A 24,897-nucleotide genomic window follows, 5' to 3' on the forward strand; every position below is an offset into this window, starting at 1 on the left:
GAATAGTGGTCTCTCAGCCCTCCTGGCTTGGACCATACAGAGCCTCCAGGCCTCTGTCCACAGGCAACACACTCTCCCCTTGCTGACACCCTGGGAGGTCCTTTATGCCAGCCTGATTACTTCTAGCTGGTCTCACCTGTGGTGGAATAGGGGTGTGGACTGCACTATCCACCCCTTCCTTGCCTCTACCCTGTATGAGACCTGTCACTGTCTCACATACCCCCCCTTTGTTCAAGCCCGTGAGGGTGAACACCTGCATAACCACGGGAGGCTGGTGAGAGGGCATCCACCTAGCCTACAACCTTCCCTTTCTTCTGCCAGACCCACGCCAGCAGAGCTTGGTTTATCACCAAAACTAACATCTTGCAAATATAAACTGCCTAAAGGCCTCATGTGCCCATCTCATGGCCAGATACTCTTTTTCTACTCTTTCCCGGGTGATAATGATGCGCTCTCGTACATTTTGATCTCTCTCTCTTTTTAGACCCTCTGGCTCCCACACATGTGCCTCATGTCCTTTCTTGGACTGCTGCAGCTCTTGACTCAACTGTTCCCAATCATGGTCATGTCCAGACACTTCCTCCTTTGCTCTGCGGGGCTCCTTCAGCAGAGCATGCTTGACCCTGCTCGCCTCTTTTACGTGCATCTGGGTCACTTCTTCCTTCTTTCTAGCAGTAGTTTCCCTAGATACGGTGGCAGTTTCAGAGACCTCTGCTTCTTTAGTGGCTTTTTCCACTTCGGCTGCCGCTTCTTTTGTCTTAACTTTGGTCTCTGCAGCACCTGGGGACTTCACGTCAGCCAACACATCGGCCTTAATTTCTTCAGCCTTTGTCTTCTTGGAGTCTCCAGTCTCTGACCGCCTTCTCATCCTTCTCGGACATGGCACCATACACTTGCCCTCTTAACTCCTCCCCCTCTTTCTCATCGAGGCAGGAGGCACTGGGGTCTTCAGCAGACTCCTCATCTCCTGGCATTTTCTCCAGAGGCTCACCCAGGACACTGTTCTTCTTTTGGGGAGGAGTCAGGAGAGACAGCCCATTGTAATAGCCCGGATCCAAAAAATGATTGTTCACCTCCTCGTACTTCTTCCTCAGCAGGCTGCTGGCTATTTGGAAGGCCTTGTAGGCAGAGGGGACGTCTTCCAGGCCTGGGCTACACTCTAACCCGGGTCTGTGGTCTTCGGCATCCACATCAGCCCCATCAACTGGTTCAGCAGAAGCATCTTCCATCTTCTCTGCCACAGCCAGCACCGCAGTGCCACCAACTCCAGACCCATTCTTAATAGGTTCTAACTTGAACTTCTCCAACTCATAGACGTTTTTCCTGATGTCATCCTTTGAGCTCATGAGATCATCTAACTCTGCTCTGAGTTGCTTGTTCAGCCTCTCAAATTCAGCATACTCCTAAAGGGCTTCTTCAAGGGCTCTAACCAAGGAGAGGGCCTTGGTCTCCTTTTCCCAAGCATATCGAGCCGAGATGTATTTCTCTTCAGCCAGGAGCCAGTCAAACTTCTTCTGTTTCTTCGCTAGGTTAGACATAATTTGCTTCTGGTGGTCAAGGTCCACCATCAGATCATCCCATTCTCGCTAAAGTTTGGTCTTGGTTTTCTCCAACTTTTCGTATGTCACACCCTTTTTCTCTAGGCGCTGAACCATCAACTCCATGTTTTTCAACGGTTTCTTTTCAGCTTTTTGCACAAGCTTGTGGGAAGTGCCCTGCTTTTGGGCCTCCGGTTCCAACTGCTCCTCGCTCGGCTCTGTGGCAGCAGATGTAGGAGTATCACCATTCTCTTTCTGGCTCTCCTCCTTTGCCCTTTCTGAAGCCTTCTTCAGTTGCTCTGTGAAGACAGCTAGTCCCTTCTCTAATGTTTCTAGGGAGCGTAAGGAGAGAGAGATCATCCTCCTGTTTGCAGCTGTACTGTCGTGTCAGGTCATTTACAACTGTCTGGATATGGGCTTCAGACACTAGGCCGACGTCACCCGACTTAATTTTCATCTCGTCAGATATAACTTTCTGGTCACTACTAGTAACCACCTTTGTTTCGCAGGACCTTCACACGGTAGCTTCACTCTCTGAGTTGCTATCGTTCACAGCACATACGTCACCTATACCGCTCGTGTCATTATTAATTCTGACCTCTAGGGGCACCGATGAGCTAATCTCCACCTGGGACACTTCCTTAGTAACCAAACATTGTGGAGACTGCCTAACCACCTCTGGAACGTGCGCTACAACCTCTAGCCCTATCATATTTTCCTGTACCTTCAAACACTGAGCTGGAGCTGTGCTTTGCTCCACACTACTTATATGCATTTCTTCAAATCTTTTGATCAAGTCATATAGATCTTCATGAAAAATAGCAGATGCAGAAAATAAAGCTTTATTATCATCTACATTTTTACCACCAGGGTGCGCTTCTCCCCTGAGCACAACCTGCAACGGAAAAGGTATATCACTGTCACCACATATTTCATATGACATCATATTTTCATTATGCATTTCCGCACTCTTGTCACCATCACTTTGCACTTTACCAGCAACATTGTTTTCAATGGTCAATATTCTTTCCCCATGGAGGTCAAAGTGCAGCTCCCTTAGATCTTCACTTAACCTCTTAAGGACACATGACGTACCGGTACGTCATGTGTTGTTCCGATCACTGCCGCCCAGCCGGCGGTGATCGGAACATGGTGCCTGCTCAAATCATTGAGCAGGCACCTAGGCTAAATGCGCGGGGGGGGTCCCGTGACCCCCCCATGTCGGCGATCGCATCAAACCGCAGGTCAATTCAGACCTGCGGTTTGATGCGCTTTTTGCAGTTTCTGGGACCACGGGGATCAGAAACTTTATAATGCCCAAAATATATATGTTTCACCCCCCCCCTGCACCCCTGAATAATTTTATGGCGGCGGGAGGTGCAGGGGGAGGGTTGCGGGCGGTGCGGGCAGTGCGGGAGGCGGGCGGTGCGGCAGGCGGGATGACGATCCCCCGCCCGCCTCCCCTTGAATAATCGTTGGTGGTTAGTGGGTATACCAGGGTGTCAGCACATTGCTGACACCCTAATATAAACGGCTGACATCGGTGATGCGATGTCAGCCGTTTAACCCTTTCCATACCGCGGTCCATACAGACCACTGTATGAAAAAAGTTAACAGCCCAGGGAGCTCCCTCCCTCTCAGATCAGGGGGCTGCTGTGCCTTTGCAGCCCCCCGATGGGAGAGGGAGAGAGCTCCCAGACAGCCCCCCGACAGCCCCGTCCTTACCCTTCCCCGTCTGCGCAATTGTGACCACAACTGAGCAGATGGGGAAGGTTCTCATGGCAACAGGACGCCGTCTCAGGCATCCTGCTGTCCATGGTGCTGAACAGATCTGTGCTGAAGGCATAGATCTGTTCAGACAAAGTGTAAGTAAAATATAGTACAATACCCTATATAGTGTATTGTACTGTATTTTACAGACATCAGACCCACTGGATCTTCAAGAACCAAGTGGGTCTGGGTACAAAAAAAGTGAAAAAAAGTGAAAAAAATGTAAAAATCAAAAAACACATTTATCACTGATTAAAAATGAAAAAAATAAAATTCCCTACACATGTTTGGTATCGCCGCGTCCTTAACGACCTGATCTATAAAACGGTCATGATACTTTACCCGAACGGTGAACGCCATAAAAATAAAAAATAAAAAAATATGATGAAATTGAAATTTTGACCACCTTACTTCCCAAAAAAATAGTGATCAAAAAAGTCGCATGTACGCCAAAATTGTAACAATCAAACCGTCATCTCATCCCGCAAAAAACATACCCTACCCAAGATAATCGCCCCAAAACTGAAAAAACTATGGCTCTTAGACTGTGGAAACACTAAAACATGATTTTTTTTGTTTCAAAAATGAAATCATTGTGTAAAACTTACATAAATTAAAAAAAAGTATACATATTAGGTATCGCCGCGTCCGTATTGACCGGCTCTATAAAAATATCACATGATCTAACCCCTCAGATGACCACCGTAAAAAAATAAAAATAAAAACGGTGTAAAAAAAGTGCCAATCAAACCGTCATCTCATCCCGCAAAAATGAGACCCTACTTAAGATAATTGCCCAAAAACTGAAAAAACTATGGCTCTTAGACTATAGAGACACTAAAACATTTTTTTTGTTTACAAAATGAAATCATTGTGTAAAACTTACATAAATAAAAAAAAAGCATACATATTAGGTATCGCTGCGTCCGTGACAACCTGCTCTATAAAATTACCACATGATCTAACCTGTCAGATGAATGTTGTAAATAACAAATAAAAAAACGGTGCCAAAAAAGCTATTTTTTGTTACCTTGCCTCACAAAAAGTGTAATATAGAGCAACCAAAAATCATATGTACCCTAAACTAGTACCAACAAAACTGCCACCCTATCCCGTAGTTTCTAAAATGGGGTCACTCTTTTGGAGTTTCTACTCTAGGGGTGCATCAGTGGGGCTTCAAATGGGACATGGTGTCAAAAAAACTAGTCCAGCAAAATCTGCCTTCCAAAAACCGTATGGCATCCCTTTCCTTCTGCACCCTGCCGTGTGCCCGTACAGCAGTTTACGACCACATATGGAGTGTTTCTGTAAACTACAGAATCAGGGCCATAAATATTGAGTTTTGTTTGGATGTTAACCCTTGCTTTGTAACTGGAAAAAAAATATTAAAATGGAAAATCTGCCAAAAAAGTGAAATTTTGAAATTGTATCTCTATTTTCCATTAAATCTTGTGCAACACCTAAAGGGTTAACAAAGTTTGTAAAATCAGTTTTGAATACTTTGAGGGGTGTAGTTTCTTAGATGGGGTCACTTTTATGGAGTTTCTACTCTAGGGGTGCATCAGGGGGGCTTCAAATGGGACATGGTGTAAATAAACCAGTCCAGCAAAATCTGTCTTCCAAAAACCAAACGGCACACCTTTCACTCTACGCCCCGCTGTGTGGCCGTACAGTAGTTTACGGCCACATATGGGGTGTTTCTGTAAACGGCAGAGTCAGGGCAATAAAGATACAGTCTTGTTTGGCTGTTAACCCTTGCTTTGTTAGTGGAAAAAATGGGTTAAAATGGAAAATTAGGCAAAAAAAATGAAATTCTCAAATTTCATCCCCATTTGCCAATAACTCTTGTACAACACCTAAAGGGTTAACGAAGTTTGTAAAATCAGTTTTGAATACCTTGAGGGGTTTAGTTTATAGAATGTAGTTTGGGTGGTTTCTATTATGTAAGCCTTGTAAAGTGACTTCAGACCTGTAGTGGTCCCTAAAAATTGGATTTCTGAAAAATTTCAAGATTTGCTTCTAAACTTTTAAGCCTTGTAACATCCCCAATAAATTAAATATCATTCCCAAAATAATTCAAACATGAAGTAGACATATGGGGAATGTAAAGTCATCACAATTTTTGGGGGTATTACTATGTAATACAGAAGTAGAGAAACTGAAACTTTGAAATTTGCTAATTTTTCCAAATTTCTGGTAAATTAGGTATTTTTTTATGAAAAAATTTTTTGGGGGGGACTTCATTTTTCAAGTGTCATGAAGTACAATATGTGACGAAAAAACAATCTCAGAACGGCCTGGATAAGTCAAAGCGTTTTAAAGTTATCACCACTTAAAGTGACACTGGTCAGATTTGCAAAAAATGGCCTGGTCCTTAAGGTGAAATAAGGCTGTGTCCCTAAGGGGTTAAAGGGACAGGTACAGGTTCTGCAGGAGTTTTGTCATTATCTGCAGAAGTATCTAGTTTACCCCACAGCAACAAAACGATAACACGGCCCAATAACACATTAGGCATATGTGAAACTGCATCACGAAGTTCACAAGTCCCAGATTGCACTGGAGTCTCAAACTCAGGGAGAGCCACCGGACAGTTCATGCTAACTCCATGAAAGTCCCGCACATAGTTCTCAGCCACCCGGCTGGCAGGTACCAGGATCACCTGGTTCTCTGCGTCCAACAACGCCTGGACTGTACTGCCCTTCTCCACAAGATCACACATTTGTGTAGCAGTCTCTAGTCCTGGTGTTTTTACACCGACTGGCTCGGCAGATAGCAACTGCTGCCAGCTCATACCACAGCACAGGGCTTCTGAGGCATTAGGGCACTGGTCAGCAACATGCCCCACCTCCAGAGCCCTGCTCCCTGTCTCTTTAACTGCTGTATAAGAAACAACTGGAACGCTCTTACCCACAGCCGTCACGGGTTTGGCGCTCCCAAGTGCTGTACGCACGTCTCCACAGCAGTCATCTTCCTTCTCCGGGATGTTGGGAACCTCCAGCCCTTGGTTCCTGGTCACCTGAATACACACAGGCTCCTCAGTGCAGTCGTTGCCATCGGAAACACCTCGACTCCAGTCTCCTTCCGGACGGTCACTCCAGCCACACATTTTAGGACTCTGTACCCATTGCCAGGGAATACCGGAACTCCTGAGAGTCGCACCGCTCTCCATCTCACTCTCTTCCCGTCGGTTGCCCTTGGCAACAGCATACATATTTTCCTCCAGCACTCCACTCTCAGGCAAGTTCAGAGCAGCCTGCTCCAAGTGCAGCACTCGGCTTCCTCAACAAGGAATTTGTTTCCTGCACCAGCTGCTTCCTTACTTTCTCTGTGGCTCGGTTTTCCGCCACACTGGGCCACTTCCCCCAGAGGACATCACCTCCGCACGGACAATGCTTGCTGGTGCCCTTAGCAATCTGTTGTCATGCCCTGGTGCCCACTTGCCCGCATCCTCCACCAATTGTGAGGGGTAGTTTTCTTTCAGGGGATCATCCTCACAGGTACGGCTTCAGGATACCAGGTTTCAGGTCGAAACAGTTCATTTATTGTGATACACCAGCACAAGCAAAATGACATAAATAATAAACACTCGCCCGTCCAGCCTCTAACTAAACATAATATTCCTGACTCACCTAAGTCCCTGTTCTTTCCCTGTGAACACAAGCGGCTTTCTCAGCCAATGTCCAACAGCCTCCTGGCTGTACAGAGCACAGTATGCCCACTGTCTCCAGTCCAGTGTCTCTTGGGGAATAGTGGTCTCTCAGCCCTCCTGGCTTGGACCACACAGAGCCTCCAGGCCTCTGTCCACAGGCAACACACTCCCCCCTTGCTGACACCCTGGGAGGTGCTTTATGCCAGCCTGATTACTTCCAGCTGGTCTCACCTGTGGTGGAATAGGGGTGTGGACCGCACTATCCACCCCTTCCTTGCCTCTCCCCTGTGTGAGACCTGTCACTGTCTCACAATATGTTATTTGTTGCTTACTATATTCATATGATTTATAATCCCACTAGCAGGATGACCCAGGTTTGCACGGGTATATTTCATCTATTTCATGTAACGTTTGTGTGTGTGATTAAAAAATATCCAGTGTTACCCATAGCAGTGACCTACAAAGTGTTCTGTCCCCACATGAAGGCGAATGAAGGTGTAACTGATAATGGCTTTGTGACTGGCCTACCTTCAAATCCAAGCAGTGGAGCAGACCGGACCGGCAGATGCTCAGGTTAGATGGATCCAGACGTAGACATGAGGATGCAATCAAACGTGGGTTTATTTGATCCAGAGCAGTGACATACAGTGATGGAATACAGTAGATGCTGTGATGTGGATGTCTTTCCTGAGGCTAACTGCTGAGGCAACTGCTGGTCAAAAACTGATGCCTTCACAAGCCGAGGTGTGTGTCTCCAGTCACAAAGGAATGCAGCACTGAAAAAGGCTACAGGAAGTGACCAGGCCCAAGGCTGCTAAAACCACGCCCAGACATAAAACTTTATAGACAACGAACGAAGCGTGCAGCATACAAATTCCGGCCAGCAGATGGCAGCAGAGAACAATAGATTTAAACAACATAGGTAAAACGAGAAATAATACAGTGCAGAAATTCAATATGAAAGGAACAGCACACTCCCCGTCTGAAATTCACTTTGGGGATTTCACTATGACGAATGTCCATAAAATATAAACAACCTGTAAAAGAAAAACATGTTAGAATGCAAAAAAGATTAGTCCTGTTTTCCAACTTGGAATGGAGAAGATCTGCGAAGCTTGATACAGTCCTGTTCACCCATCAGGGACGTTCTCGATGGGTCTCATCCAACTGGAGAAACGTTCAAAGCGCTGACAACCGAAGCTGGCGTTTTGCTTTGTTCCAGTGACTAATGCACTAACTTCAGCGCGGATTTCTGGATCATTATCCGGATCCTGGATGCTGAAAACTTCCTGTACACATTCGTCCGCCTCTCCAAGCAGAAACTCTGGACCAAAGACTATTCCAATGTGATTTTGGTTGTTGGGTTCTGTCACCTTGAGATAGGCAACCGCTGCGATGGCCTCCGTGGAGGCGTCCGAGAACACGTGGAGTTCTTTCTTTATGCTAGAGGAAAGTGAAGTTTTAATATAGCATCTCGGGATGTGGATCTCATCCAAGGCACACAAAGATCGCTTCCAGGCTTCCCATTTTTGCTCTTTCTCGGAGGGAAGTGGGGTATCCCAATCCTTGACTGTTTCAGAAAACTGTCTCAGTAGAGATTTACCTTGTATGGTAATGGGCGCTACAAATCCCAGCGGATCAAATAGGCTGTTTACTACTGATAGGACGCCTCGTTTTGTGAATGGCTTGTCTGCACAACTTATCTGAAAACCGAAGGAGTCAGCCGAGAGATCCCATCTGAGGCCCAAGCTCCTCTGCACAGGTGGACTGTCCAGTCCCAAGTTAATGTCCTTGAATCCTGGTGCATGATCGCCTGATTCGAAGGCCCTCATAACGGCCAGGCTGTTTGAAGCAATTTTGTGTAGTCTAAGTTTAGCTTGGTACAACATACTTTGAGTCCTTTTGAGCAGATCGATAGCCGCTTCTTCAGTGGGTAGTGATTTGAGTCCATCGTCTACGTAGAAGTCCTTTTCTACAAAGTCTCTGGCGTCTTTACCGTACTCGGATTCTCCCTCTAATGCAGTGCGCCGAAGGCCGTAAGTTGCCACGGCAGGTGAAGGGCTGTTTCCAAATACGTGTACCCTCATACGATATTCTGCCATCTCTGCGTTGGTGTCGTTATTCTTGTACCACAGAAACCTGAGGAAATTCCGGTGGTCCTCTCTGACTACGAAACAGTGGAACATCTGTTCAATGTCGGCGGTGATGGCAACGAGCTCTTTTCTGAACCTCATCAGCACTCCAACTAGGTTATTCGTCAGATTAGGACCTGTGAGAAGGACATCATTAAGAGATACACCTTGATGTTTGGCACTTGAGTCGAAAACAACCCTAATTTGATTAGGTTTCCGTGGGTGATACACTCCAAATGAAGGCAAGTACCAGCACTCGTCGTTCTTCCCTAAGGATGGAGCTGGTTCTGCATGGTTGTTGCGGAATATTTTGTCGATAAAGGCAACGATGTGTTCTCTCATCTCAGGCTTACTGTTCATGGTACGCTGAAGAGAGTTAAATCTAGACAGAGCTTGTTCCCTATTGTTCGGGAGTCTCACCCTGGTAGCTCAGAAGGGTAATGGAGAAACCCATTGATTGGTTTCGTCTTTAAGGAACTCATTGTCCATTATCTTGATAAATTCTCTGTCCTCTACTGACAAAGCTACTTTATCATCGTCCTTGCTTGTGTGAAAGACTAATCTTCCCAAGTTGTCAGCAAAGGGAGGAATGTCGTCAGGTGGTTGTATGAGGTCTGGAGGCTTCTCTTTCACCTCATAGTGATGAGGGCAAGGCTTAATGCAAGTTGTGCGTCCATCTCCACGCACATACGTTTTGAATGAGCGGATTTTTGGTTGATCCAAGCATACATTTCCTATGACTACCCATCCCAAGTCCAGTCTCTGGGCATATGGTGCATAGTCGGGACCATTACACTGTTGACGCACCTTGTGTACCCTTAGATTGTCTCTGCCAAGCAGGAGTAGAATCTCGGCGTTGTTGTCCATAGGTGGGATAACGTTGGCTAGGTGCCTTAGGTGTGGATGGTGAAATGCAGCTTCCGGGGTAGGAATTTCATCCCTATGGTTGGGTATTTGATCGCATTCGATCAGCGTCGGTAGAGGTATTTCTGTATTTCCACTGACGGAACAAGCGATGAATCCTTGTGCCCTCCTGCCGCTAGTCTCTATGCGACCCGAGCAGGTGTTTAAGATGTAGGGTTCTGACGGTCCCTTTATTCCAAAGGCTTCAAAGAATTTAGGTCCTGCTAGGGAGCGGTTGCTTTGGTCGTCAATGATGGCATACATTTTTACTGCCTTTTCTGGTAGCCCCTCCGGGTAGACCTTGATTAGGCATATGCGGGCACAACATTTCTCACTCTGGCCCTCCCCACATACGTCCAAGCATGAGCAGGAAACAGCAGTGGCTGTGTTAGCGTGGTTCTGGGGCTCCCCGCCATGACTTGGAGCAGGACTGGTGGTGACGGCAGCAGGTGAATCCCTTGTGAGTGGAGTTGGGTGCATAGCTGAGGCATGTCTATCACTATGACACTCCTCACACTTGATAATGGATTTGCAGTCCTTAGCCATGTGCTCCAATGAAGCGCAGCACTTGAAACATACCCCAAGCTCGGTCAGGACTTTCCTGCGCTCCTGTATTGTTTTGGATCTAAATCCTCTGCATTTGTTCAGTGAGTGTGGTTTTTTATGAATGGGACATTCACGATTGAAGGCCTTGTCTCCTGATGAGGTAGTGTACTGTCTACCAGTGGGTACTGCAGATGATGGTAGGTTAGTCTTTCTAACATTCACGCTGCTCTTAAAGTCTCTGTGTTTATGTACAATACTTTCATACCTTGATGATGGTGTCACTGAGGCTGTAGTATTGAACTCCAGGAAGTCGAGGCTGGGGTCATTCCTCATCTGGGACTGTTCATCGATGAATCTGCAGAAATGAATAAATGGGGGAAAAGTGACGTCATGCACTCTTTTGTACCTTGAGACTGATGCCGCCCACTTCTCTTGCAGGCTGTATGGTAACTTCACGACAATTGGGTTCACCCCATGGGCTGTATCCAGGTAGCACAGCCCGGACAGACGAGGGTCTCTTTTGGCAAGCTCCAGTTCCATGAGCAAATCACTTAAATCCTGAAGCTTATGGACATCCTTGAGACTGATCTTGGGGACGTTCTGCAGTCTCCTGAATAGTGCCTTCTCTATTGCTTCTGCGCTGCCAAAGGTGCGTTCGAGTCTCTGCCAGGCTGCAGCGAGACCTGCTTCTGCTTGTCCCACATAGACAGTTCTAAGGCTCTTGATGCGATTTGTGGAGCCTGGGCCCAGCCATTTGATCAAGAGGTCGAGCTCCTGCTCTGCGGTTAGGTTGAGGTTGGTGATGGCAGCTTTGAAGGTTGCCTTCCAGGCTCTGTAGCTCTCCGCACGGTCATCAAATTTTGAGAGACTGGTGTTAATTAGCTCTCTGCTCACCATAAACCTGGCAAACTCAGACATATCTGATTTCTCACTGCTTGTTGCCATGACAACTTGTGATGCCCCTGGGGCGTATAGGCTGCGTGGCGTGAAAGGGTGAGATGCTTCCGGGTAGAATGATGTTGCTGCAGGGTTGAGCTGTGGTCTAGCCTCTGTAGATTCTGATGACTGCTGCTTGAGCTGTGGAGGTAGGCCAGGAAACACCTGGTAGCCATCTTGCTGTAATAACTGTCCTTGAGAGGGTGCGTCTGGGCGACTGTTATTGGATTGCTCAGGTGCTGTGGGTGTCACTGGCACTGCAGGTAGAGCTGACTTGGAGGTTTCAGTGTTGTTGGCTTGGACAGTACTGCACACTGGGGGTGGTGCAGGTAACTGTTTCAGTACGTAGTCGCTGGTGCGATCAGCTGGATCGTCTATCTCCTCTGGTGGTAAGCAGACTGAATCAGGGCCTTGGCTCAATGCTTGCTCAAGTAGTCTTACTCTTGCTAATGCGATTTCCTCTTCCCTCTCTGATTCAAGGATCTTTATTAGAGCCTCTGCTTCTGCTTCTGCCCTCTTGGCTTTTGCCTCCGCTTCTGCTTCTGCCCTCTTGGCTTTTGCCTCCGCTTCTGCCCTCTTGGCTTCTGCCCTCTTGGCTTCTGCCTCCGCTTCTGCCCTCTTGGCTTCTGCTTCAGCCCTCGCAAGGACTTCTTTTTCGGTGAAGGAACGCCTCACTTTGGATTTCTCTGCATTTATGCGGGCCTCTAGTAATCTGTCGCTCAGGGTGGAGCTTCTAGAGCATGATGATCTGTAGGACCGTGAGGAATGTTTGGACGAATGTGATCTGTGTGATCTAGTTTCTTGCAAATGAGAGATACGGAGTTCCACTTTATCTTTAGCATCCAGCACCATGGCGTCTCTTTGTCTGTCTATTGATTCTGCCTTGCACAATTCTGACGGGGCTTCTTCAATATTAGAGTCTTTTAGAAAGGTTATATACCTTGTGGACAGTCTCTTGTATCTTTCATGGGCTGCGTTCAGCCGCCCGACGGCAACTTGTAAACTGGTGGCATCGCCTGAGGAGGACTTAAATCCTGATATGAGGGAGGAAACTCGTTCCCATAGCTCTTCCAGGTTGTCACATAGCTCATCTTTCCTGGTGTGATAATTTTCTGTGATCTTTATAGTTGGTTTGAGAGAGCGCGTTGGTCGCGTGACTTGGTCTGCTGGAAGTGTGGTTTCTACCTCGAGCTCTTCATAATGATCAGTATCAGGTAGCATTTGTTTTGTTTCATCACTGGGGAACTGTACGAGGTCCTTTTCGGCCATTTTTATTTAAGGTGCGCTGTCTCTTTAAGAAAATGAACTTTTGAATTGGGGGCTGAAAATTGCAGTGCGGCTCAGATGAGGCACCCCGATGAGTTTCCCAAAGTCCTTTTAGTGAATTGCGGGGTTTTGGTATAAGGGAGGCCCCGCGTGCGTGAACAGTTCTTATATCATGCGAGCAAGGGTTAATATAGGATGCAGAAAGTGGCTTGGCGAGTAGTGGAGGACTTCCAGGCGAGAGTATATCTACTGCGGACACGCCGTGCTTCCCCTTGGGCTTATGGGACGTGCACTGTTGCTGGGCAGATTTGCTGGGAGTGGGCCTGTTGCAGGGGAGGTTCCTGAGTGTGGCACTGGGCTCTGAGGGAACCTGCAGCCGGCATTGGACATTCAGACGGATATTTACTGGGGTATAAGGCTTTAAGGCAGTTTTTGACTGTTCTGTCCCCACATGAAGGCGAATGAAGGTGTAACTGATAATGACTTTGTGACTGGCCTACCTTCGTATCCAAGCAGTGGAGCAGACCGGACCGGCAGATGCTCAGGTTAGATGGATCCAGACGTAGACATGAGGATGCAATCAAACGTGGGTTTATTTGATCCAGAGCAGTGACATACAGTGATGGAATACAGTAGATGCTGTGATGTGGATGTCTTTCCTGAGGCTAACTGCTGAGGCAACTGCTGGTCAAAAACTGATGCCTTCACAAGCCGAGGTGTGTGTCTCCAGTCACAAAGGATGCAGCACTGAAAAAGGCTACAGGAAGTGACCAGGCCCAAGGCTGCTAAAACCACGCCCAGAGATAAAACTTTATAGACAACGAACGAAGCGTGCAGCATACAAATTCCGGCCAGCAGATGGCAGCAGAGAACAATAGATTTAAACAACATAGGTAAAACAAGAAATAATACAGTGCAGAAATTCAATATGAAAGGAACAGCACACAAAGCACCCCGCACACTTAACAGTCACCCCAGCACAGAATACCGCCCGCTTAACAGTGACTACAGCACCCTGGCGCCTTAAAATGTGACCTCCACATCGCCCCACCCTTTAAACAGTGACCATCTGAGCACCCTGTCCCTTTAACAGTGACCACCACAGCGTCATTTTCCCTTAACAGTAACCAATATTAATGAAGAAAAATCGCTGGGTTGTTATGGAAACCTGGTGTAACTGTGTATGTCAAGACTGAAGGACCTGCAAGCTTCTATTGGCCATGGCAGTTAGTATATGAGTGAAGCTGCAAGCTCCTATTGGCTAATGCAATTTTTGGGAATATCTCAAGAACCTTATGTCCTAGAGAGCTGAGACTTTTACAAAAACCTTCCTGGATACTTGATGTACAGTACAGACCAAAAGTTTGGACACACCTTCTCATTCAAAGAGTTTTCTTTATTTTCATGACTATGAAGGCATCAAAACTATGAATTAACACATGTGGAATTATATACATAACAAACAAGTGTGAAACAACTGAAAATATGTCATATTCTAGGTTCTTCAAAGTAGCCACCTTTTGCTTTGATTACTGCTTTGCACACTCTTGGCATTCTCTTGATGAGCTTCAAGAGGTAGTCCCCTGAAATGGTCTTCCAACAGTCTTGAAGGAGTTCCCAGAGATGCTTAGCACTTGTTGGCCCTTTTGCCTTCACTCTGCGGTCCAGCTCACCCCAAACCATCTCGATTTGGTTTAGGTCCGGTGACTGTGGAGGCCAGGTCATCTGGCGCAGCACCGCATCACTCTCCTTCATGGTCAAATAGCCCTTACTTTCAAAGTTTTCCCAATTTTTCGGCTGACTGACTGACCTTCATTTCTTAAAGTAATGATGGCCACTCGTTTTTCTTTACTTAGCTGCTTTTTTCTTGCCATAATACAAATTCTAACAGTCTATTCAGTAGGACTATCCTCAACGCCACTGATGGTCCCAACCCCATTTATAAGGCAAGAAATCCCACTTATTAAACCTGACAGGGCACACCTGTGAAGTGAAAACCATTTCAGGGGACTACCTCTTGAAGCTCATGAAGAGAATGCCAAGAGTGTACAAAGCAGTAATCAAAGCAAAAGGTGGCTACTTTGAAGAACCTAGAATATGACATATTTTCAGTTGTTTCACACTTGTTTGTTATGTATATAATTCCACATGTGTTAATTCATAGTTTTGATGCCTTCAGTGTGAATCTACAGATTTCATAGTCATGAAATTAAAGAAAACTCTTTGAATGAGAAGGTGTGTCCAAACTTTTGGTCTGTACTGTACCTATGTGCCAAATTTGGTGCAGATCGGTCCAGTCATTTTTTCGTGCATAAAGAACAGTCAGAGAGACATAAATTCATGTTTATATAGGAGACTAGCGAGATGACCCAGCTTTGCACAATTATATTTCCACTTTCATTAAATGTTTGTGTGTGTCATTAAAAGATATCCACAGTATCCTCCATAACAGTGACCTCCACAGCACCCCACCTGCCCCCCTAACAAAAACCTCCACAGTGGACCGCCCCTTAACAATGACCTCCATAGCAGCTGCCCCTTTAACAGTGACCTCCACAGTGCCTGCCCCCTTAACAGTGACCTCCACAGTGCCCTGCCCCCTTAACAGTAACCTCCACAGTGCCGGCCCCTTTAACAGTGACCTTCACAGCCGGCGCCCCTTTTTTTATGACGTCTATAGTACCCTGTCTCCTTCACAGTTATTTCTACAATAACCCGCCCCTTTAACAGTGACCTCCACAGCGCTCCGTTCCCTTAAAATGGGACCTCCACAACACCCCTCCCCTTAACAGTGACCTCTACAGCACACTACACCTTAACACTGACCTCCATAGCGGATCTTCCCTTTAACTATGACCTTCACAGCACCTTGCTTTCTTAACTGTGACCTCCACAGCACTCCTCTCCCTTAACAGTGTCATCCACAGCGCACTGTCCTTTTAAAGGTGATCTACATCAGTGAGGAAAAATGAGTGGGTTGTTATGGAAACCTGGTGTTAAACTGTATGTTGAGACTGAAGGACCTACAAGCTTCAATTGGCTGATAAGGGTCACGTGACTGTGTGTATTGCAGTTGGGATATGAGTGAAAGACCTGTGGGTTTCTATTGGCTAATGAAGGTCATGTGATGATGCCATATTTGCATTTTTTTTTTATATCTCAAACAGTACATCCTAGAGAGCTGGTCTAAAATCTTCCCGTACACTTGATGTACCTATGTGCCAAATTTGGTGCCGATTGGTCCAGTCGTTTGGCCTGCATAAAAAAACAGATCATAGAAATTCATTTTTATATACATAGGAGACTAGCAGAAGGACCCGGCTTCGCACGGGTATATTTCATCTATTTCATTTTATGTTTCCGTGTGTCGTAAAAAGATATCGACAGTTTCCCCATAACAGTGACCTCTACAGTGCCCGCCCCTTTAACAATGACCTCCACAGTGCCTGCCCCTTTAACATTGACCTCCACAGTGGCTGCCCCTTTAACAGTGACCTCCACAGTGCCCGCCCCTTTAACAATGACCGCCCCTTTAGCATTGACCACCCCTTTAACAGTGACCTTCATAGTGGCAGCCCCTTTAACAGTGAACTTCACAGTGCCCGCCCCTATAACAGAGACCTCCACAGAGCCCGCCCCTTTAAAAGTGACTTTAACAGTGACCGCCTCTTTAACAGTGACTTTCAAAGTGACCGCCCCTTTTACAGTGACTTTTCACAGTGACCGCCCCTTTAACAGTAACTTTCACAGTGACCGCCCCTTTAACAGTAACTTTCACAGTGACCGCACCTTTAACTGTGACTTTCACAGTGACCGCCCCTTTAACAGTGACTTTCACAGTGACCGCCCCTTTAACTGTGACTTTCACATTGACCGCCCCTTTAACAGTGGCCACCCCTTTAGCAGTGACTTTCACAGTGACCGTCCCTTTAACAGTGACTTTCACAGTGACCGCCCCTTTAACAGTGACTTTCACAGTGCCCGCATCTTTAAAAGTAACATGGCATGGAAGGCAGCGCGATGTCTAAGGAAGAGCCTGTGAGATCCAGCCCCCTGGATCTCACACGCCGGAAGCTGTATGAGTAATACACACAGTATTTCTCATACAGCCAATGCATTCCAATACAGAAGTATTGGAATGCATTGTAAAGGATTAGACCCCCAAAAGTTCAAGTCCCAAAAGTGGGACAAAAAATAAAGTGAAAAAAAAAGTTGAAAAGTAAAGTTTTCCCCCAAAAAATTTAAAAGTTTCAAGTAAAAATAAACAAAAACGTAATTTTCCCCAAATAAAGTTAAAACAAATTGGTAAAAAATAGGGGGAAACAAAAAAGTATACATATTAGGTATCGCCGTGTCCGTATCAACTGGCTCTATAAACATATCACATGACCTAACCCCTCAGATTACAACCGTAAAAAATAAAAAATAAAAACTGTGCTAAATAAAAAAAAAATTGTCACCTTACATCACAAAAAGTACAACAGCAAACGATCAAAAAGGCGTTTGCCCACCAAAATAGTATCAATCTAACCGTCACCTCATCCCGCAAAAAATGAGCCCCTACCTGAGACAATCGCCCAACACCCAAAAAATAAAAAAAACTATGGCTCAGAATATGGAGACACTACTAAAACATCATTTTTTTTGTTTTAAAAAAGCTTTTATTGTGCAAAACTTACATAAATAAAAAAAAGTATACATATTTGGTATCGCCGCGTTCGTATCGACCGTCTCTATAAAAATATCACATGACCTAACCCCTCAGGTGAACACCTTAAAAATAAAAAATAAAAACTGTGCTAAATAAACCATTTTTTGTCACCTTACATCACAAAAAGTGTAATAGCAAGCGATCAAAAAGTCATATGCACCCCATATGTTTAAAAAAAAAAACATTGTGTAAAACTTAAATAAATAAAACAAAAAGTATACATATTAGGTATCGCCGCATCCGTGACAACCTGGTCTATAAAAATATCACATGATCTAACCTGTCAGATGAATGTTGTAAATAACAAAAAATAAAAACGGTGCCAAAACAGCTATTTCTTGTTACCTTGCCTCACAAAAAGTGTAATATAGAGCAACCAAAAATCATATGTACCCTAAACTAGTACCAACAAAACTGCCACCCTATCCCGTAGTTTCTAAAATGGGGTCACTTTTTTGGAGTTTCTACTCTAGGGGTGCATCAGGGGGGCTTCAAATGGGACATGGTGTAAAAAAAAAACAGTTCAGCAAAACCTGCCTTCCAAAAACCGTATGGCATTCCTTTCCTTCTGCGACCTGCCGTGTGCCCGTACAGCAGTTTATGACCACATATGGGGTGTTTCTGTAAACTACAGAATCAGAGCCATAAATATAGAGTTTTGTTTGGCTGTTAACCCTTGCTTTGTAACTGGAAAAAAATTATTAAAATGGAAAATCTGCCAAAAAAGTGAAATTTTGAAATTGTATCTCTATTTTCCATTAATTCTTGTGGAACACCTAAAGGGTTAACAAAGTTTGTAAAATCAGTTTTGAATACCTTAAGGGGTATAGTTTATATAATGGGGTCATTTTTGGGTGATTTCTATTATGTAAGCCTCGCAAAGTGACTTCAGACCTGAACTGGTCCCTAAAAATTGGGTTTTTGAAAATTTCTAAAAAAAAATTCAAGATTTGCTTCTAAACTTCTAAGACTTTTTAACATCCACCAAAAAAAATATCATTCCCAAAATGATCCAAACATGAAGTAGACATATGGGGAATGTAAAGTAATAACTATTTTTGGAGGTATTACTATGTATTATAGAAGTAGAGAAATTGAAATTTGGAAATTTGCAATTTTTACAAATTTCTGGTAAATTTGGTATTTTTTTATAAATAAAAATGATTTTTTTTTTACTTCATTTTACCAGTGTCATGAAGTACAATATGTGACGAAAAAACAATCTCAGAATGGCCTGGATAAGTCAAAGCGTTTGAAAGTTATCAGCACTTAAAGTGACACTGGTCAGATTTACAAAAAATGGGCAAGTCCTTAAGGTGAAATAGGGCTGAGTCCTTAAGGGGTTAACAGTGACTTTCACAGTGACCGCCCCTTTAACAGTGACTTTCACAGTGCCCGTCCCTTTAACAGGGACCTTCATAGCGCCCGCCCCTTTAATAACAGTGACCTCCACGGTGCCCGCCCATTTAATAACAGTGACCTCCACAGTGCCCACCCCTTTAATAACAGTGACCTCCACTGTGCCCGCCCCTTTAAGCAGTAAAGAAAAATGGCTGGGTTGTTATGGAAACCTGGAGTAAAACTGTGTTTATGGCAGTTGGGATTTGAAGAGAAAGACTTGCAGGCTTGTATTGGCTAATGTGGGTTATTTTTTGGGAATATCTCAGGAACGGTACGTCCTAGAGGGCTGAGACCTTCCCAGACACCTGATGTACCTGTGTGCCAAATTTGTTGAAGTTCAGTCCAGTTGTTTGGTCGCACATAAAGAACGTCCAGACAGACAGACGTCTAGACAGACAGAAATTCATTTTTATATAAATAAGAGACTAGCAGTATAACATGACTTTGCAAGGGTAATTTTCATCTATTAATGTTTGTGTGTGTGATTAAAAGATATCCAGTGTCCCCCATAACAGTGACCTTTACAGCACCCCGTCCCCTTAACAGTGACCTCTACAGCAGTCCACTCCCTTAACTGTGACCCTGCACAGAATCCTGCCCCATAATGTTGTGGCGGGCCACTGCGGATTCCTGCTGCAGGAATGACAAAATTTGGCCTAGTCCTTAAAGAGTATATTAGACGGGCAGATCTTCTGCCCGATAATTGCTAGCGAGCGTTCCTATGAATGCTCGTTAGCGATCATCTACAGGTAGCAGTGTAATACTACTTTGTTTGCTCATTCATCGGCAATTCAGATCTTTCAGCGCGCAGAAAGATCTGGATTTGCCGGCGGCAGATCGTGCTGTGTTACCATGATCTGCCACCGGCACACATGCTGCAGAGGACATCGCTGCAATTAATAGCATCGGTGTCCTCTGCTAGCTATCTGGTGACTGCCAGGAGGGACCGCTTCCCTCCCGACCATCATTTGCAGCATGGGGGTGTCTAATATTCCCTTTAGAGGATGATTCTATCTGAAGTGGCAGACAGCTTCATTATTTTGTAGAATGGTGATAGACTGATAAGAGCCTTTCATGCAGCAGGTAACCCAGGATTAAGGGCTCCGAGAAGGGGAGGCAGTGTTATGAACAGCAGGAGTCCTGCAGTTTCCTCATATATTACCTATTAATCTGTTGTTGGGATAGTTGTTGAGCAGCTGCCTCACAGCTGAGCCATTTGTGAGGTCACAGGACTGCCGATAAGAGTCATTTGCAGAGATTTACTTGATTGGCGTTCTTTTAACTGAGGAACATTTATCAATGCCTTTACGCCAAACGTGTGGCGTAAAAAAGTTGCACATTGTGGAGCACGGTACGTGTGCACTATAATTTGTGACTTTTTGTGGTTCTTGGCACTTTTCAGAAATGCTGAGAAAAGGGGCGTGGCTAGGCAGAATGAGGGTGGATTTGCGCCACCACTTCATTTACTATAACTTTCAGATGGATCTGCCAGTCTTGATATATCTCCACCACTGTGTGCTTAATCTATCAATCTTGTATTGTTTCTGGTGTCTTTTTCCAATCTAGTTTGAGTTCCTAAGTGGTGTTTTTCCAGTGTTTTGTTCTAGTTCCAGTTCAGTTGTGCATTGTTTGTTTCTAGTCTGCTCCTTGGTCTGCATAGTTTGGTCTCCTTGAGTCCTCTGAGTCCTAGTTTCCTCCTGTCGAGGGTTTGTGGTGGGCAGGATGGGTGCCGCGTACTCAGATGCTTCGAAGAGTCCACCAGATTTGTGAGATGACAGCAGCATCTGCATTTTATCCCGATATTTATATTAAAGCAGATGCTCACACTGATGCAACAAGGGATGGTGGAAGAAGATCAGTTTCTATATCATGATGACCACCCTGTAGCTCTTGGGAACCCACATGGACAAAGTACCATGTAAAAGAAAGTGGAGGAGGAGGAGCAGGAGGTGGAAGAGTTGGTGGTGCAGGAGGACAATGCTGATGATGATGATGATCACACTTTCCATGACTAATCATTGCAATGGGGACGGACTAAAAATAAGTGTTGATCCACCACATAAGAAAATCCAACTATTTATTGTTCACGTGTTAAAAAAGCTTGACACTCCTGATACAGTTTCATCGCTGAAGTGTTTCTACCGCACCTGCAGTCGTTCTTAGCTTTTTCTTAGTTTTCTTTAATTGCATAGACCGAGAATTCAGGGTGTGTTATCAAGATTATGCCTAGTGAACTGGCTTTCCTCCGTGCATTTATTTAGTATGGGGTGAAACCTGAAATAACTGAGTCCTCTGGCACTTTGGCAGGCATGGCAAGCTGAGAGACTGGTCAGATTGGAGGAAAAGCTGGAGCAAAGTACAGAGATATTCTTAAGGAGGTCATTCTGGAAAATATAAAGATGACCAGGGGTGTACATAGAAATCACTGGAATCCATAGCAATAATATAAATTGGGCATCCCTACCTCATTTATAGCCCCTCCAACTATGTGCGTGTTATATTGTGTGCCATCAGGGCCGGACTGGGATTACACAAAAGCCCTGGCACGCAAACCCCACCAAACACATATGATATTGCATAAAGATAATGGTGCGCAATGCACACTGCGGAGGTGAATTTTGCTTTACTTGGTCATGCCCCTATGTAAACCATCAATACAAGAAAGGAAATAAAAGTGGAATGCAAAATGCCTGATCGCATGGTCAAGGTCATACTTTACTCTCCCCATGGAAAACGCAAAAAGTTCACGCTACAGTGATATTATATAATGAAAGTAGGGTATTTAGGTAGAAACATGCAATGGTGAATTCCTCATCCCAAACAATTTATTGAAACAAAAGCCAACAATGGTGTTGGGTATACCTCCACAAAAAATGTCAGTGTCTCAATAACTTGCCATGTGGCCTTGAGCATCAATTGCAGCTTGAAAACAATGTCTCCTGCTTTTCACAAGTCGACTTATTGTCTGCTGATGCATGGCATCTCACTCTTTTTGAAGGGCGGCCCTTAGGTCATTTTGGTTCTGTTGGGTACAGAATTACGAGCCTCTACATGGCGACTCAGCTGAAACCATAGGTTTTCAAAGGGATTCAGTGTATCATGTGGCCAAAGGATTTCCACTCCTATGCCTTTGTGTGACTCTTCCAGTGTCTCTGTATCTGTGTTGCAACCTGCTGATGACACTCTAAGCTGAGTGGCCACTTCCGTCTGAGAACATCCTGAGAACATCCTACTTGAAAGCTCACAATGGCTAGGTACTGTTGATCAATCGATTCGGAAGGTGGTGGTCTCAAATATTGATTATCTCTGGGGATATAGAAACAATCCCATGTGTTTTTCATTTTTCAGCTGCACGTATTCACGATACGTGGATGCTCGTCTCGCTAGACACTACTTAATCTGTGCCCCTGTTGCATTCTATATACTGCACTTGGATTGACAAAAAAAAACCCTGGAGATAGTGAGTTACCTAAAAGTGCTGTGTGATTAACGCAGTGGTGGGTACACAATTGTCAGGTGAAGAGCTAGTGTTGAATATATCATGCAATTACATGTGTGTGTATTTATTTTTCTTTCTACAGAAATCCACCTCGAAGTCCTGTACGATTGCATTAAATAACCGCGTACACAAGCGGTGATTGCGATACTTGATGTGCATCCTCCTCCTCCTAATAATATCGTGTAATACCATCTGGTCCATTTTTAATTGATATTTGTATGACAACGGACACCATTATACTTTGAACGGTGATCAACACCCATGATACGGTGGCCTCATTATAACATGGGTCCCCGCCCGTTCTTTGTTTGATTTATTATTTATTTTCTACTTTATGTTGATTTATCATCCAGTTAAACCTATAGATCCACCTACCCCCTGATGATCCCACACCGTGGGGGAAATGCGTTGGGGTTTATTGTATCATCTGTTTGTGACCACAAACAGTTATTCAATGAGGTGTCTTTTAATAAGTTAGTCCAGTGCACCATGTACCTCTTGGTGTTCTCACATCAATAGGGCTGTATACATTGTGCACAATTTTTGTGTTTGTTTTGTCTTTCTGTCCATGTAGGTTTTCCACTCTGAGTTTTTTTCTATCAGTGATACCAATAAGGGTTATATAGGAGCTGATAGCCTTAGGCTCGAGGACAGGGAGTCCCCACCATTAGGGGCCGTCCCTGGGCAGATGGTTTAGTCTAGGGTCTTCTAAATAGGGATATTGTCCCCACCCATAGCTAACTTACTCAGCTCTTTTTTGCGGATCTACCTACATTGGACAATCAGTATATGTCTTGAGTTTATAAATTAAAGTGACTGTTATGTATAAGGGTTAATTTTCTAGCTGGACTTTGCACTGTTGATCAATTGTTAGGTGTTGGCTTGGTCTTATGATGTAAAAATGTGAAAAGCATGATGAGGAGGACTGTTTAAATACCAATTCTAATTGAAACAGGAAATTTATTGGGTGATTCATGGATCAAACATCTGTTGTGAATTTTGCCATTAAAGGGGTTCTCCGGGAATTAAGAAAATGAAAATACTTACAGGTAAATATTACGTTATAATAAATATATTTCCAAATACCTTTCATTATATATTATGGCTCGTTTTGTCGGGGGAGCAATTATCAGGGGAAACAAAATGGCAGTTGTCCTACAAGTACACACAGAACTTGTCGTAATCACACAGGAGGACAAGTTACTTCACAACACTGAGCTAAAGAGCTGCCTCATCCTCCTCTCTGCTCTGCTTGTCAGGGATTATGTTCCTGAATACAGCTGATAAGAACTTTAGCTGAATCTCTGGGGAATTTAGTTCAGAGGGGACATGAAGTACAGAGAGGATGGACAGATCAGACTGTGGTAATGGAGATTGCATACAAATGCTGCTGCTCATTATCCACACCCCACCCTCTACTTCATGTCTCCTCATGAACTCCATTCCCACAAAGCAGAGAGGAGGATGAGGCAGCTCTTTACCTCAGTGTTGAGAAGAAACTTGTCCCCCTGTGTGATCAGGACAGGTTCTGTGTGTACTAGTAGGACGGTGGCCATTTTATTTCTCCTAGTGATTGCTCTGTAGACAAAACTAGCCACTCTAATTAATGAAAAGTATTTGGGAATATATTTATTATAAAGTAATGTTTAAGTATTTTCACTTTCTTTATTCCCAGAGAACCCCTTTAAGCTCCTCGTTAGAAAACAAAAAGTTGTGCAAAAGTTGTGCCCCCCTTTCCCATGGGCCCCATAGCAGCTGTGTGGTCTGCCTCCATTGGAGGTACACCACTGATGATGACTTATCCTCAGGATAGGTCACCATCATCACATCAGCGGGGCTCCAAGTGCCAGCATCTCTGCCGATCAGCTGTTTCAGGGAGCCACTGTGCTCACCGAAGCTATGGTGAGTGATGCAGCAGCAGGCTCCCAGCAGCTTTCCAAGGACAGAGCCATGCATCGTATAGTGGCAATGCTTAGTATTGTGGCTGAGCCCTATTTACTTGAATAAAGCTGAGCTGCAACTAGGCCATGTGACCGATTAATATGATGTGACTGGCCTAGGAAGAGGCTTCGGTGCTCAATGATAACAGCTGATCGGCGGGGGTCCCAGGTGTTGCACCCCCGAGGATCTGATACTGATGACCTATCCAGAGGATAAGTCATAAATATATTTTCCTAGATAATCAGTTTAATGAAAACATCATACCCAAGAAGACTGGAGGCTGTAATCACTGCCGGAGGTGCTTAACCTCTTCTTTCCCGGGCCAGATTTTTTACCCTAATGCCCAGGCTATTTTTTGCAAAACTGACAAGTTTCACTTAATGTGGTAATAACTTTGGAACAATTACTTTTCCAAGCCATTCTCAGATTGTTTTCTCGTGTCGCATGACAGTCATAAATTTGAGTCAATATATTTCACCTTTATTTATGAAACAAATCCAAAATAAAAAAAATAAAAAAATTAGCTATTTTCAAAATTTAATTTTCACTGCTTTTAAAACAGAAAGTGGTCCCTCATAAAATATTTATTACTTAACAATCCCCAT

The 24,897-nt window shown here is 44.6% G+C and overlaps 1 protein-coding gene across 1 annotated transcript in view; it reads left to right on the forward strand.

The window, feature by feature from the left end:
* The window catches only part of LOC120986333 (chromaffin granule amine transporter-like), a 281,401-nt gene that overhangs the window by 107,325 nt on the left and 149,179 nt on the right, over positions 1 to 24,897 (forward strand). The gene's annotated exons all lie outside the window — the stretch shown is intronic.

Source organism: Bufo bufo, chromosome 1 (assembly GCF_905171765.1).
Source record: "Bufo bufo chromosome 1, aBufBuf1.1, whole genome shotgun sequence".
NCBI classification, from domain to species: domain Eukaryota; kingdom Metazoa; phylum Chordata; class Amphibia; order Anura; family Bufonidae; genus Bufo; species Bufo bufo.